General features: G+C 42.8%; 22 non-coding genes across 22 annotated transcripts in view; all 22 read left to right on the forward strand.

Annotated features, from left to right (window-relative positions):
- Window positions 1-104: 104 nt before the first annotated feature.
- TRNAC-GCA (transfer RNA cysteine (anticodon GCA)) lies at window positions 105-176 on the forward strand. Its single transcript has one exon. It is a non-coding gene; the product is annotated as a tRNA-Cys (tRNA).
- Window positions 177-4919: 4743 nt separating this feature from the next.
- On the forward strand, window positions 4920-4991 carry TRNAC-GCA (transfer RNA cysteine (anticodon GCA)). The gene has a single exon. It is a non-coding gene; the product is annotated as a tRNA-Cys (tRNA).
- Window positions 4992-6061: 1070 nt separating this feature from the next.
- Window positions 6062-6133, forward strand: TRNAC-GCA (transfer RNA cysteine (anticodon GCA)). Its single transcript has one exon. It is a non-coding gene; the product is annotated as a tRNA-Cys (tRNA).
- A 276-nt stretch (window positions 6134-6409) lies between these two features.
- On the forward strand, window positions 6410-6481 carry TRNAC-GCA (transfer RNA cysteine (anticodon GCA)). The gene has a single exon. It is a non-coding gene; the product is annotated as a tRNA-Cys (tRNA).
- Window positions 6482-6755: 274 nt separating this feature from the next.
- Window positions 6756-6827, forward strand: TRNAC-GCA (transfer RNA cysteine (anticodon GCA)). The gene has a single exon. It is a non-coding gene; the product is annotated as a tRNA-Cys (tRNA).
- Window positions 6828-7102: 275 nt separating this feature from the next.
- On the forward strand, window positions 7103-7174 carry TRNAC-GCA (transfer RNA cysteine (anticodon GCA)). Its single transcript has one exon. It is a non-coding gene; the product is annotated as a tRNA-Cys (tRNA).
- A 274-nt stretch (window positions 7175-7448) lies between these two features.
- Window positions 7449-7520, forward strand: TRNAC-GCA (transfer RNA cysteine (anticodon GCA)). The gene has a single exon. It is a non-coding gene; the product is annotated as a tRNA-Cys (tRNA).
- A 276-nt stretch (window positions 7521-7796) lies between these two features.
- TRNAC-GCA (transfer RNA cysteine (anticodon GCA)) lies at window positions 7797-7868 on the forward strand. The gene has a single exon. It is a non-coding gene; the product is annotated as a tRNA-Cys (tRNA).
- Window positions 7869-8142: 274 nt separating this feature from the next.
- Window positions 8143-8214, forward strand: TRNAC-GCA (transfer RNA cysteine (anticodon GCA)). Its single transcript has one exon. It is a non-coding gene; the product is annotated as a tRNA-Cys (tRNA).
- A 275-nt stretch (window positions 8215-8489) lies between these two features.
- On the forward strand, window positions 8490-8561 carry TRNAC-GCA (transfer RNA cysteine (anticodon GCA)). The gene has a single exon. It is a non-coding gene; the product is annotated as a tRNA-Cys (tRNA).
- Window positions 8562-8835: 274 nt separating this feature from the next.
- Window positions 8836-8907, forward strand: TRNAC-GCA (transfer RNA cysteine (anticodon GCA)). The gene has a single exon. It is a non-coding gene; the product is annotated as a tRNA-Cys (tRNA).
- Window positions 8908-9183: 276 nt separating this feature from the next.
- TRNAC-GCA (transfer RNA cysteine (anticodon GCA)) lies at window positions 9184-9255 on the forward strand. Its single transcript has one exon. It is a non-coding gene; the product is annotated as a tRNA-Cys (tRNA).
- Window positions 9256-9529: 274 nt separating this feature from the next.
- On the forward strand, window positions 9530-9601 carry TRNAC-GCA (transfer RNA cysteine (anticodon GCA)). Its single transcript has one exon. It is a non-coding gene; the product is annotated as a tRNA-Cys (tRNA).
- Window positions 9602-9876: 275 nt separating this feature from the next.
- TRNAC-GCA (transfer RNA cysteine (anticodon GCA)) lies at window positions 9877-9948 on the forward strand. The gene has a single exon. It is a non-coding gene; the product is annotated as a tRNA-Cys (tRNA).
- A 274-nt stretch (window positions 9949-10222) lies between these two features.
- Window positions 10223-10294, forward strand: TRNAC-GCA (transfer RNA cysteine (anticodon GCA)). The gene has a single exon. It is a non-coding gene; the product is annotated as a tRNA-Cys (tRNA).
- A 275-nt stretch (window positions 10295-10569) lies between these two features.
- TRNAC-GCA (transfer RNA cysteine (anticodon GCA)) lies at window positions 10570-10641 on the forward strand. The gene has a single exon. It is a non-coding gene; the product is annotated as a tRNA-Cys (tRNA).
- Window positions 10642-10915: 274 nt separating this feature from the next.
- Window positions 10916-10987, forward strand: TRNAC-GCA (transfer RNA cysteine (anticodon GCA)). The gene has a single exon. It is a non-coding gene; the product is annotated as a tRNA-Cys (tRNA).
- A 276-nt stretch (window positions 10988-11263) lies between these two features.
- Window positions 11264-11335, forward strand: TRNAC-GCA (transfer RNA cysteine (anticodon GCA)). Its single transcript has one exon. It is a non-coding gene; the product is annotated as a tRNA-Cys (tRNA).
- A 274-nt stretch (window positions 11336-11609) lies between these two features.
- On the forward strand, window positions 11610-11681 carry TRNAC-GCA (transfer RNA cysteine (anticodon GCA)). Its single transcript has one exon. It is a non-coding gene; the product is annotated as a tRNA-Cys (tRNA).
- A 275-nt stretch (window positions 11682-11956) lies between these two features.
- On the forward strand, window positions 11957-12028 carry TRNAC-GCA (transfer RNA cysteine (anticodon GCA)). Its single transcript has one exon. It is a non-coding gene; the product is annotated as a tRNA-Cys (tRNA).
- A 274-nt stretch (window positions 12029-12302) lies between these two features.
- On the forward strand, window positions 12303-12374 carry TRNAC-GCA (transfer RNA cysteine (anticodon GCA)). Its single transcript has one exon. It is a non-coding gene; the product is annotated as a tRNA-Cys (tRNA).
- Window positions 12375-12649: 275 nt separating this feature from the next.
- The window catches only part of TRNAC-GCA (transfer RNA cysteine (anticodon GCA)), a 72-nt gene continuing 30 nt past the window's right edge, over window positions 12650-12691 (forward strand). Inside the window, exon 1 of the tRNA in view lies at window positions 12650-12691. This exon is cut by the window's right edge and continues 30 nt beyond it. This is a non-coding gene — a tRNA (tRNA-Cys).

The raw sequence follows: 12691 nt of genomic DNA on the forward strand, positions 1-12691 counted from the left end.
TCAGCAGCCAGCCTGGGAGGGCATGCTTTTGAAACGTATTGGTTCCATTTCCAAAAAGTTTTCTTAGGAAAAAAAAATAACTTGTCTTAACAGTATAAAGCAAAGGGGGCATAGCTCAGTGGTAGAGCATTCGACTGCAGATCGAGAGGTCCCTGGTTCAAACCCGGGTGCCCCCTTTGATGTCTCAGTTTTTCCCTACGTCTCAAGGATTTAGTGATAATGCCATAGTGGAGAGCTGCTCTGGTGGTTTTATTACATCATGGGTATCTATTTATTTGAATCCACACTATATAATATTTAATTTCCCAGCAAGCAGCTTCCCCTTCTGCATGTGCTAACAGCCAAATATTTCAGCAGCCAGCCTGGGAGGGCATGCTTTTGAAACGTATTGGTCCCATGTCCAAAAAGTTGTCTTAGGAAAAAAAAATAACTTCTCTTAAAGGGGTTGTCCGAGATACCAACATTTTTTCAAAAACTGTGTCATACATTACCCCTTATACAGACAACCTAAATAAAGCATTATTTTTTAAAAAAATTCTACTTAGCACATTTCTTCTTTGAATTTAGCACGGTTTGTTTACATGCAGTTCAGCTCTGGTTTGTTGATCTTTCCTTGTTATGAAACTTTTTTCCCGTGCACGCTCCTTGCAGGCTGCAATGAGCGTGCACGTACCTTCCAAGAGTTCATGTGAGCTGTCCTTGCTCCTCCCGCTGACCTCCTTCACTGCACTTGTCTCCTTGCTGACATTCTTGAAGGATGATGAGCAAATGTTCTCCTCCCATTATGTTTTTCACATTTATGTTTTCTTTCTCTTTTCAGGTCTATAAACCTCTTCGTGTCTCCCCTCACACTCACCCTCGTCCACCCTAAACCTCGTCCACCCTCACCCTCGCCCACCCTCTTCTATCTCATGTCTCTCTCCACTAAGGCCATGTTCACACAGAGTTTTTTTGCAAGAGGAATATCTGCCTCAAAATTCCGTCTTGAAGTTTGCGGCAGATTTACCTCTCCCTGCACGTTGATTTTTGCGTCGTTTTTCCCGCAGTTTTTTGTGCGCTGTTTGCGTATTTGTTTGCCGCTTTGTTCGGGGCGTTTTTCGCTTAGTTTATCTTGGCGTTTTTCGCTTGTTTGTTTGCGTCTTTTTTTGCGATGTTTTTTGCTGTGTTTTCCATTGCGTTTATCGTAGCCTTTTTCACGTCGTTTATCATTTCTTTTTTTGCGTCGTTGTTTGTTCCTATTTTTGCTGCGTTTTTCGTTGCGTCTTTCGTGGCGTTTTCCCAGTTGATTTTAGCTGCGTTCTTTGCCTCTGTTTGCGGCGTTTTTCGCGTCTTTTTCCGCGATGTTTTTCGCAGCGTTTTCCGTGGCGTTTATCGTAGCCTTTTTTGCGTCGTTTTTCGCGTCTTTTTTTTGCGTTTTTTTTCTGCGTTTTTCATTGCGTCTTTCGTGTCGTTTTCCCGTGGCGTTCTTTGCCTCTTTGTTTGGGGCTTTTTTCACGGCTTTATTTGCGATGTTTTTCGCGGCATTTATCGTAGCCTTTTCGGCGTTTTTTTTTGCGTCTGTTTTTTGCGGCGTTGTTTGTGGCTTTCTTTGCTGCGTTTTTTGCGTCGTTTTCCGTGGCGTTTTTCGCCCGCGGCAATTGAGCGCCGCGGGCATAAAACAACGCGAAATACGCTTTCTCTGCCTCCCATTGAAGTCAATGGGAGGTCAGAGGCGTAAACGCCCGAAGATGGAGCATGTCGCTTCTTTTTCCCGCAAGGCAGTTTTAATGCTCGATTTTAATGCTTGTTACAACAAATTGCAGCATAAATCACGCACCAAACACGCTTGTTTGGTGCGTGGTTTTCATGCATGCATCTACTTGAGTGTAGGTGCATGATAACGCACCAATAGAGGACATGCAGTATGTTTCACGCAGCGGACTCTCGCTGCGTGAAAATGGCCCCATTGAAATAAATGGGTCGCGTGTGCTGTGCGTGGTTTCGACGTGGTGTGAATGGGGCCTTATGCGCGATTTACACTAGCGTGAATCAAGTCTGTGTGCTGTGCTTTGAAAAAACGCACAACACACGCAACCCATTTATTTCAATGGGGCCGTTGACACATGCGTGACTTTTCACGCAGCGAGAGTCCGCTGCGTGAAACATACTGCATGTCCTCTATTGGTGCGTTATCATGCACCTACACTCACATTGAAGTCAATGCATGCGTGAAAACCACAAACAGCACACACGTGTTTGGTGCGTGATTTACACAGCAATTTGTTGTAAAAAAGAAGAAAAAAATGGGCTGGCTTTGTGAGTGCGTGAATAACACATGACAATCGAAAAGCACACTGATGCATAAGGGCGGATTTAAACGAGCGTGTGCGTTTTGCGCACACAAATACGGTGGCGTTTTGCGTGCGCAAAATGCACTTGACAGCTCCGTGTCATGTTCATACGGATGCGCGGCTGCGGTTTTCAAGCAGTCGCCATCATTATGACACTCTGGATGTTTGTAGCACGTGGTGCTTTTCTGTTTACATTCATTACTTTACTGCTGTTGCGCGAATCACGCTTGTCCCACGGAAGTGCTTCCATGGGATGCGCCTGATTTTCACGCACCTATTGACTTCAATGGGTGCGTGATGCTCGAAAAACGCAGAAATATAGAACATGTCGCGAGTTTACGCAGCGGACTCACGCTGCGTAAAACTCACGGACTGTCTGCACTGCCCCATAGACTTGCATAGGTCTGTACGACCCGCGTGAATACCACGCGGGTTGCACGGACGTATAGCACGTTCGTGTTAATCCGCCCTAACGCAAACACACGGATGGGATTGACGCAAGTTTTTCACGCGCGGAAAATACACACGCTAGTGTGCATGAAGCCTTACTAATGGACGCTGTTAGACAGTGGCCATTAATAATGAACTAATAATAAATTTTTAAATAAATGAGAAGGACATAGAAAAAATATTGTAATAAAATAACACACACAACACTGGTTAACGATTTTATTAAAAATAAAAAAGGTGTCATTGAAGTAGTCCTTGAACTTGATGTAGTACCAAGGACCCAACCTGTAAAAAACACATAATAACTAAGAAAAAAAAGAGGGATGCTTAGATACACTGCTCATGTGTGATACTGTTAGACCATGTATCTAAGCCTACCACAAGGTAGCCTTAGTAACATTACCCAAGCAGACAGTGTCACACATGGGCCATGTATCTAAGAATACCACATGTTAGGCTTAGATACAGGGCCCCAAAACACTAATCTTAGAGTATGTTCACACGGCAGCGTCCGTAACTGCCAAAATTACGGGCTGATTTCAGGAGATAACAGCCCTGTCGTTTCAGCCGTAACGGCATGTGCAGGCGCTTGAACGCCGCGTCCATTACGGACGTAACTGTAGCTGGTTTTCCATGTAGTCCATGGAAAACGGCTCCATTTACGTCTTAAGAAGTGACAGGACACTTCTTTGGCGCGGGCGTCTATTTACGCGCCGTCTTTTGACAGCGACGCGTAAATATACGCCTTGTGTGAACAGACAAACGTCAGCCCATTGCTTTCAATGGGCAGATGTTTGCCAACGATTTCAAGCCGTAATTTCGGACGTAATTCGGGGGTTAATACGCCCAAATTACGTCCGTAAATAGGCTGTGTGAACATACCCTTATACAGGAATAAAAAGAATGTCATCTGGGGTCCTGTATCTAAGCCTACATTGTGTTAGGCTTAGATACAGGCTCCATGTGTGACACTGTTTGTTAGACCCTGTATCTAAGCCTAACAATGTAGGCTTAGATACAGGACCCCAGAAGATCTTATCTAGTTCAGGACGGGGCACCGTTTAGCCATTTTTAGCACGTGTTAGTTAAATGGCTATAACTTTTTTATTTGTTGGGCTAACGACGTTATTTTTGCGACGTTTTTTTCCGTAGACAATGCAGGTTTCATTTTTTATCGTTTTTATACACACCTTTTTTGCCATTTTAGAATTTTCATTCATAAAGTTTGAAAATAATAGTAAAACAAATAAGGTTTTTTACGTTTCAGCTATTTTTTTTGGTAATAACATAGTTTTACCCTAAAATAGACCTTTTATTTGTGATCGCCATTGTCTACCGTAAATTTTTATATATTACATGTCTATATTAGGGTAATTGGGTCAGCGCTAGCGTTACAACAATGATTGACAGGGGGAACGGTATTTTTTGGGGTGGGTATTTTATGTGTATTTATTTTTTTATGTACTTTACTATTTTTTTATTACTATGGTCTGTCCCTCAAAGGTCAAAAAAGACCTTTGGGGAACATTATATTTTTTTTTACACCATCTTTTCCACTGTAACTGGAGCTGCACAGCAGCCCCAGTTACAGGGGAAATCAGCCCTCTCATAGTGACGATTGTCACTAATAGGGCTGTGCTGGGTCTGATTAGACCCAGCAGCAGTCTGTCACTAACGGCACCCGGCTATTCCTATACACAGCGTTCATTGAACGCTGTGTAAAAAGACATCGGAGAAGACAGAAGCAGCGAAAGCTGCTTCTATCTTCTCCTCCGGGTCCCCGGCAGTCACTGACAGCCGGAGACCCGACATTCCCGCAGGTGCCGTCCCTCTTCACTTTTTTCACTGTGAACACGCATGGGCGCGCTCACAGTGAAAAAAAGCTGCATAGGCTGTGTCGTGTCCCATCCGAGGTCTCGCTGGGGCGAGACCATGTGATCGGGACACGACACGACAGTGGAGGAGGAAGAAAACGTGACGTCAGAAGACAAGTGATCGGAAGAAAAGAGCTGCCAGAACGGAGAACAGAAGCAAGATTGCACAGGTAAGTATATTAGGGAATATTTAATGTGTGTATTGTGTGTTTAACTTTTAAATAAAAATTTATCTCGGACAACCCCTCTAACCGTATAAAGCAAAGGGGGCATAGCTCAGTGGTAGAGCATTCGACTGCAGATCGAGAGGTCCCTGGTTCAAACCCGGGTGCCCCCTGTGATGTCTCAGTATTTTTCTACGTCTCAAGGATTAAGGGTATGTTCACACGGCCTATTTACGGACGTAATTCGGGCGTTTTTGCCCCGAATTACGTCTGAAAATAGCGCCTCAATAGCGCTGACAAACATCTGCCCATTGAAAGCAATGGGCAGACGTTTGTCTGTTCACACGAGGCGTATATTTACGCGCCGCTGTCAAATGACGGCGCGCAAATAGACGCCCGCGTCAAAGAAGTGACCTGTCACTTCTTTGGCCGTAATTGGAGCCGCTATTCATTGACTCCAATGAATAGCAGCGCTAATAACGGCCGTAATTGACGCGGCGTTCAAGCGCCTGCACATGCCGGTACGGCTGAGATTACGGGGATGTTTTCAGCCGTTACGGACCCCCGCCGTGTGAACATACCCTTAGGGTATGTTCACACGGCCAAATTTCAGACGTATACGAGGCGTATTATGCCTCGTTTTACGTCTGAAAATATGGCTACAATACGTCGGCAAACATCTGCCCATTCATTTGAATGGGTTTGCCGACGTATTGTGCAGACGACCTGTTATTTACGCGTCGTCGTTTGACAGCTGTCAAACGACGACTCGTAAAAATACAGCCTCGTCAAAAGAAGTGCAGGACACTTCTTTCAGACGTTTTTGGAGCTGTTTTCTCATAGACTCCAATGAAAACAGCTCCAAAAACGAGTTGGTAAAAAAATGAGTTGGTAAAAATGCGAGTTGGTAAAAAAACGTCTGAAAAGCAGGGTCTATTTTCCCTTGAAAACAGCTCTGGATTTTCAGACGTTTTGGTTGACTACGTGTGAACATACCCTAAGTGATAATGCCATAGTGGAGAGTTGCTCTGGTGGTTTTATTACATCATGGGTATCTATTTATTTGAATGGACACTATATAATATTTAATTTCCCAGCCAGCAGCTTCCCCTTCTGCATGTGCTAACAGCTAAATATTTCAGCAGCCAGCCTGGGAGGGCATGCTTTTGAAACGTATTGGTCCCATGTCCAAAAAGTTGTCTTAGAAAAAAACAAAAAACTTCTCTTAACAGTATAAAGCAAAGGGGGCATAGCTCAGTGGTAGAGCATTCGACTGCAGATCGAGAGGTCCCTGGTTCAAACCCGGGTGCCCCCTTTGATGTCTCACTTTTTCTCTTCGTCTCAAGGATTTAGTGATAATGCCATAGTGGAGAGTTGCTCTGGTGGTTTTATTACATGGGTATCTATTTATTTGAATCGACACTATGTAATATTTAATTTCCCAGCAAGCAGCTTCCCCTTCTGCATGTGCTAACAGCTAAATATTTCAGCAGCCAGCCTGGGAGGGCATGCTTTTGAAACGTATTGGTCCCATGTCCAAAAAGTTGTCTTAGGAAAAAAAAAAAAACTTCTCTTAACAGTATAAAGCAAAGGGGGCATAGCTCAGTGGTAGAGCATTTGTCTGCAGATCGAGAGGTCCCTGGTTCAAACCCAGGTGCCCCCTTTGATGTCTCAGTGTTTTTCTACGTCTCAAGGATTTAGTGATAATGCCATAGTGGAGAGCTGCTCTGGTGGTTTTATTCCATGGGTATCTATTTATTTGAATCGACACTATATAATATTTAATTTCCCAGCAAGCAGCTTCCCCTTCTGCATGTGGTATCAGCTAAATATTTCAGCAGCCAGCCTGGGAGGGCATGCTTTTGAAACGTATTGGTTCCATTTTCAAAAAGTTTTCTTAGGAAAAAAAATAACTTCTCTTAACAGTATAAAGCAAAGGGGGCATAGCTCAGTGGTAGCCCATTCGACTGCAGATCGAGAGGTCCCTGGTTCAAACCCGGGTGCCCCCTTTGATGTCTCACTTTTTCTCTTCGTCTCAAGGATTTAGTGATAATGCCATAGTGGAGAGTTGCTCTGGTGGTTTTATTACATGGGTATCTATTTATTTGAATCGACACTATGTAATATTTAATTTCCCAGCAAGCAGCTTCCCCTTCTGCATGTGCTAACAGCTAAATATTTCATCAGCCAGCCTGGGAGGGCATGCTTTTGAAACGTATTGGTTCCATTTCCAAAAAGTTTTCTTAGGAAAAAAAAATAACTTCTCTTAACAGTATAAAGCAAAGGGGGCATAGCTCAGTGGTAGAGCATTCGACTGCAGATCGAGAGGTCCCTGGTTCAAACCCGGGTGCCCCCTTTGATGTCTCACTTTTTCTCTTCGTCTCAAGGATTTAGTGATAATGCCATAGTGGAGAGTTGGTCTGGTGGTTTTATTCCATGGGTATCTATTTATTTGAATCGACACTATATAATATTTAATTTCCCAGCAAGCAGCTTCCCCTTCTGCATGTGGTATCAGCTAAATATTTCAGCAGCCAGCCTGGGAGGGCATGCTTTTGAAACGTATTGGTTCCATTTTCAAAAAGTTTTCTTAGGAAAAAAAATAACTTCTCTTAACAGTATAAAGCAAAGGGGGCATAGCTCAGTGGTAGCCCATTTGACTGCAGATCGAGAGGTCCCTGGTTCAAACCCGGGTGCCCCCTTTGATGTCTCACTTTTTCTCTTCGTCTCAAGGATTTAGTGATAATGCCATAGTGGAGAGTTGCTCTGGTGGTTTTATTACATGGGTATCTATTTATTTGAATCGACACTATGTAATATTTAATTTCCCAGCAAGCAGCTTCCCCTTCTGCATGTGCTAACAGCTAAATATTTCATCAGCCAGCCTGGGAGGGCATGCTTTTGAAACGTATTGGTTCCATTTCCAAAAAGTTTTCTTAGGAAAAAAAAAATAACTTCTCTTAACAGTATAAAGCAAAGGGGGCATAGCTCAGTGGTAGAGCATTCGACTGCAGATCGAGAGGTCCCTGGTTCAAACCCGGGTGCCCCCTTTGATGTCTCAGTTTTTTTCTACGTCTCAAGGATTTAGTGATAATGCCATAGTGGAGAGTTGGTCTGGTGGTTTTATTCCATGGGTATCTATTTATTTGAATCGACACTATATAATATTTAATTTCCCAGCAAGCAGCTTCCCCTTCTGCATGTGGTATCAGCTAAATATTTCAGCAGCCAGCCTGGGAGGGCATGCTTTTGAAACGTATTGGTTCCATTTTCAAAAAGTTTTCTTAGGAAAAAAAATAACTTCTCTTAACAGTATAAAGCAAAGGGGGCATAGCTCAGTGGTAGCGCATTTGACTGCAGATCGAGAGGTCCCTGGTTCAAACCCGGGTGCCCCCTTTGATGTCTCACTTTTTCTCTTCGTCTCAAGGATTTAGTGATAATGCCATAGTGGAGAGTTGCTCTGGTGGTTTTATTACATGGGTATCTATTTATTTGAATCGACACTATGTAATATTTAATTTCCCAGCAAGCAGCTTCCCCTTCTGCATGTGCTAACAGCTAAATATTTCATCAGCCAGCCTGGGAGGGCATGCTTTTGAAACGTATTGGTTCCATTTCCAAAAAGTTTTCTTAGGAAAAAAAAATAACTTCTCTTAACAGTATAAAGCAAAGGGGGCATAGCTCAGTGGTAGAGCATTCGACTGCAGATCGAGAGGTCCCTGGTTCAAACCCGGGTGCCCCCTTTGATGTCTCACTTTTTCTCTTCGTCTCAAGGATTTAGTGATAATGCCATAGTGGAGAGTTGGTCTGGTGGTTTTATTCCATGGGTATCTATTTATTTGAATCGACACTATATAATATTTAATTTCCCAGCAAGCAGCTTCCCCTTCTGCATGTGGTATCAGCTAAATATTTCAGCAGCCAGCCTGGGAGGGCATGCTTTTGAAACGTATTGGTTCCATTTTCAAAAAGTTTTCTTAGGAAAAAAAATAACTTCTCTTAACAGTATAAAGCAAAGGGGGCATAGCTCAGTGGTAGCCCATTTGACTGCAGATCGAGAGGTCCCTGGTTCAAACCCGGGTGCCCCCTTTGATGTCTCACTTTTTCTCTTCGTCTCAAGGATTTAGTGATAATGCCATAGTGGAGAGTTGCTCTGGTGGTTTTATTACATGGGTATCTATTTATTTGAATCGACACTATGTAATATTTAATTTCCCAGCAAGCAGCTTCCCCTTCTGCATGTGCTAACAGCTAAATATTTCATCAGCCAGCCTGGGAGGGCATGCTTTTGAAACGTATTGGTTCCATTTCCAAAAAGTTTTCTTAGGAAAAAAAAAATAACTTCTCTTAACAGTATAAAGCAAAGGGGGCATAGCTCAGTGGTAGAGCATTCGACTGCAGATCGAGAGGTCCCTGGTTCAAACCCGGGTGCCCCCTTTGATGTCTCAGTTTTTTTCTACGTCTCAAGGATTTAGTGATAATGCCATAGTGGAGAGTTGGTCTGGTGGTTTTATTCCATGGGTATCTATTTATTTGAATCGACACTATATAATATTTAATTTCCCAGCAAGCAGCTTCCCCTTCTGCATGTGGTATCAGCTAAATATTTCAGCAGCCAGCCTGGGAGGGCATGCTTTTGAAACGTATTGGTTCCATTTTCAAAAAGTTTTCTTAGGAAAAAAAATAACTTCTCTTAACAGTATAAAGCAAAGGGGGCATAGCTCAGTGGTAGCGCATTTGACTGCAGATCGAGAGGTCCCTGGTTCAAACCCGGGTGCCCCCTTTGATGTCTCACTTTTTCTCTTCGTCTCAAGGATTTAGTGATAATGCCATAGTGGAGAGTTGCTCTGGTGGTTTTATTACATGGGTATCTATTTATTTGAATCGACACTATATAATATTTAATTTCCCAGCAAGCAGCTTCCCCTTCTGCATGTGCTAACAGCTAAATATTTCATCAGCCAGCCTGGGAGGGCATGCTTTTGAAACGTATTGGTTCCATTTCCAAAAAGTTTTCTTAGGAAAAAAAAATAACTTCTCTTAACAGTATAAAGCAAAGGGGGCATAGCTCAGTGGTAGAGCATTCGACTGCAGATCGAGAGGTCCCTGGTTCAAACCCGGGTGCCCCCTTTGATGTCTCAGTGTTTTTCTACGTCTCAAGGATTTAGTGATAATGCCATAGTGGAGAGTTGGTCTGGTGGTTTTATTCCATGGGTATCTATTTATTTGAATCGACACTATATAATATTTAATTTCCCAGCAAGCAGCTTCCCCTTCTGCATGTGGTATCAGCTAAATATTTCAGCAGCCAGCCTGGGAGGGCATGCTTTTGAAACGTATTGGTTCCATTTTCAAAAAGTTTTCTTAGGAAAAAAAATAACTTCTCTTAACAGTATAAAGCAAAGGGGGCATAGCTCAGTGGTAGCGCATTTGACTGCAGATCGAGAGGTCCCTGGTTCAAACCCGGGTGCCCCCTTTGATGTCTCACTTTTTCTCTTCGTCTCAAGGATTTAGTGATAATGCCATAGTGGAGAGTTGCTCTGGTGGTTTTATTACATGGGTATCTATTTATTTGAATCGACACTATGTAATATTTAATTTCCCAGCAAGCAGCTTCCCCTTCTGCATGTGCTAACAGCTAAATATTTCATCAGCCAGCCTGGGAGGGCATGCTTTTGAAACGTATTGGTTCCATTTCCAAAAAGTTTTCTTAGGAAAAAAAAATAACTTCTCTTAACAGTATAAAGCAAAGGGGGCATAGCTCAGTGGTAGAGCATTCGACTGCAGATCGAGAGGTCCCTGGTTCAAACCCGGGTGCCCCCTTTGATGTCTCACTTTTTCTCTTCGTCTCAAGGATTTAGTGATAATGCCATAGTGGAGAGTTGGTCTGGTGGTTTTATTCCATGGGTATCTATTTATTTGAATCGACACTATATAATATTTAATTTCCCAGCAAGCAGCTTCCCCTTCTGCATGTGGTATCAGCTAAATATTTCAGCAGCCAGCCTGGGAGGGCATGCTTTTGAAACGTATTGGTTCCATTTTCAAAAAGTTTTCTTAGGAAAAAAAATAACTTCTCTTAACAGTATAAAGCAAAGGGGGCATAGCTCAGTGGTAGCCCATTTGACTGCAGATCGAGAGGTCCCTGGTTCAAACCCGGGTGCCCCCTTTGATGTCTCACTTTTTCTCTTCGTCTCAAGGATTTAGTGATAATGCCATAGTGGAGAGTTGCTCTGGTGGTTTTATTACATGGGTATCTATTTATTTGAATCGACACTATGTAATATTTAATTTCCCAGCAAGCAGCTTCCCCTTCTGCATGTGCTAACAGCTAAATATTTCATCAGCCAGCCTGGGAGGGCATGCTTTTGAAACGTATTGGTTCCATTTCCAAAAAGTTTTCTTAGGAAAAAAAAAATAACTTCTCTTAACAGTATAAAGCAAAGGGGGCATAGCTCAGTGGTAGAGCATTCGACTGCAGATCGAGAGGTCCCTGGTTCAAACCCGGGTGCCCCCTTTGATGTCTCAGTTTTTTTCTACGTCTCAAGGATTTAGTGATAATGCCATAGTGGAGAGTTGGTCTGGTGGTTTTATTCCATGGGTATCTATTTATTTGAATCGACACTATATAATATTTAATTTCCCAGCAAGCAGCTTCCCCTTCTGCATGTGGTATCAGCTAAATATTTCAGCAGCCAGCCTGGGAGGGCATGCTTTTGAAACGTATTGGTTCCATTTTCAAAAAGTTTTCTTAGGAAAAAAAATAACTTCTCTTAACAGTATAAAGCAAAGGGGGCATAGCTCAGTGGTAGCGCATTTGACTGCAGATCGAGAGGTCCCTGGTTCAAACCCGGGTGCCCCCTTTGATGTCTCACTTTTTCTCTTCGTCTCAAGGATTTAGTGATAATGCCATAGTGGAGAGTTGCTCTGGTGGTTTTATTACATGGGTATCTATTTATTTGAATCGACACTATGTAATATTTAATTTCCCAGCAAGCAGCTTCCCCTTCTGCATGTGCTAACAGCTAAATATTTCAGCAGCCAGCCTGGGAGGGCATGCTTTTGAAACGTATTGCTTCCATTTCCAAAAAGTTTTCTTAGGAAAAAAAAATAACTTCTCTTAACAGTATAAAGCAAAGGGGGCATAGCTCAGTGGTAGAGCATTCGACTGCAGATCGAGAGGTCCTTGGTTCAAACCCGGGTGCCCCCTTTGATGTCTCAGTTTTTTTCTACGTCTCAAGGATTTAGTGATAATGCCATAGTGGAGAGTTGGTCTGGTGGTTTTATTCCATGGGTATCTATTTATTTGAATCGACACTATATAATATTTAATTTCCCAGCAAGCAGCTTCCCCTTCTGCATGTGGTATCAGCTAAATATTTCAGCAGCCAGCCTGGGAGGGCATGCTTTTGAAACGTATTGGTTCCATTTTCAAAAAGTTTTCTTAGGAAAAAAAATAACTTCTCTTAACAGTATAAAGCAAAGGGGGCATAGCTCAGTGGTAGCGCATTTGACTGCAGATCGAGAGGTCCCTGGTTCAAACCCGGGTGCCCCCTTTGATGTCTCACTTTTTCTCTTCGTCTCAAGGATTTAGTGATAATGCCATAGTGGAGAGTTGCTCTGGTGGTTTTATTACATGGGTATCTATTTATTTGAATCGACACTATGTAATATTTAATTTCCCAGCAAGCAGCTTCCCCTTCTGCATGTGCTAACAGCTAAATATTTCAGCAGCCAGCCTGGGAGGGCATGCTTTTGAAACGTATTGCTTCCATTTCCAAAAAGTTTTCTTAGGAAAAAAAAATAACTTCTCTTAACAGTATAAAGCAAAGGGGGCATAGCTCAGTGGTAGAGCATTCGACTGCAGATCGAG

This window comes from Rhinoderma darwinii, chromosome 13 (assembly GCF_050947455.1).
Source record: "Rhinoderma darwinii isolate aRhiDar2 chromosome 13, aRhiDar2.hap1, whole genome shotgun sequence".
NCBI lineage: Eukaryota > Metazoa > Chordata > Amphibia > Anura > Rhinodermatidae > Rhinoderma > Rhinoderma darwinii.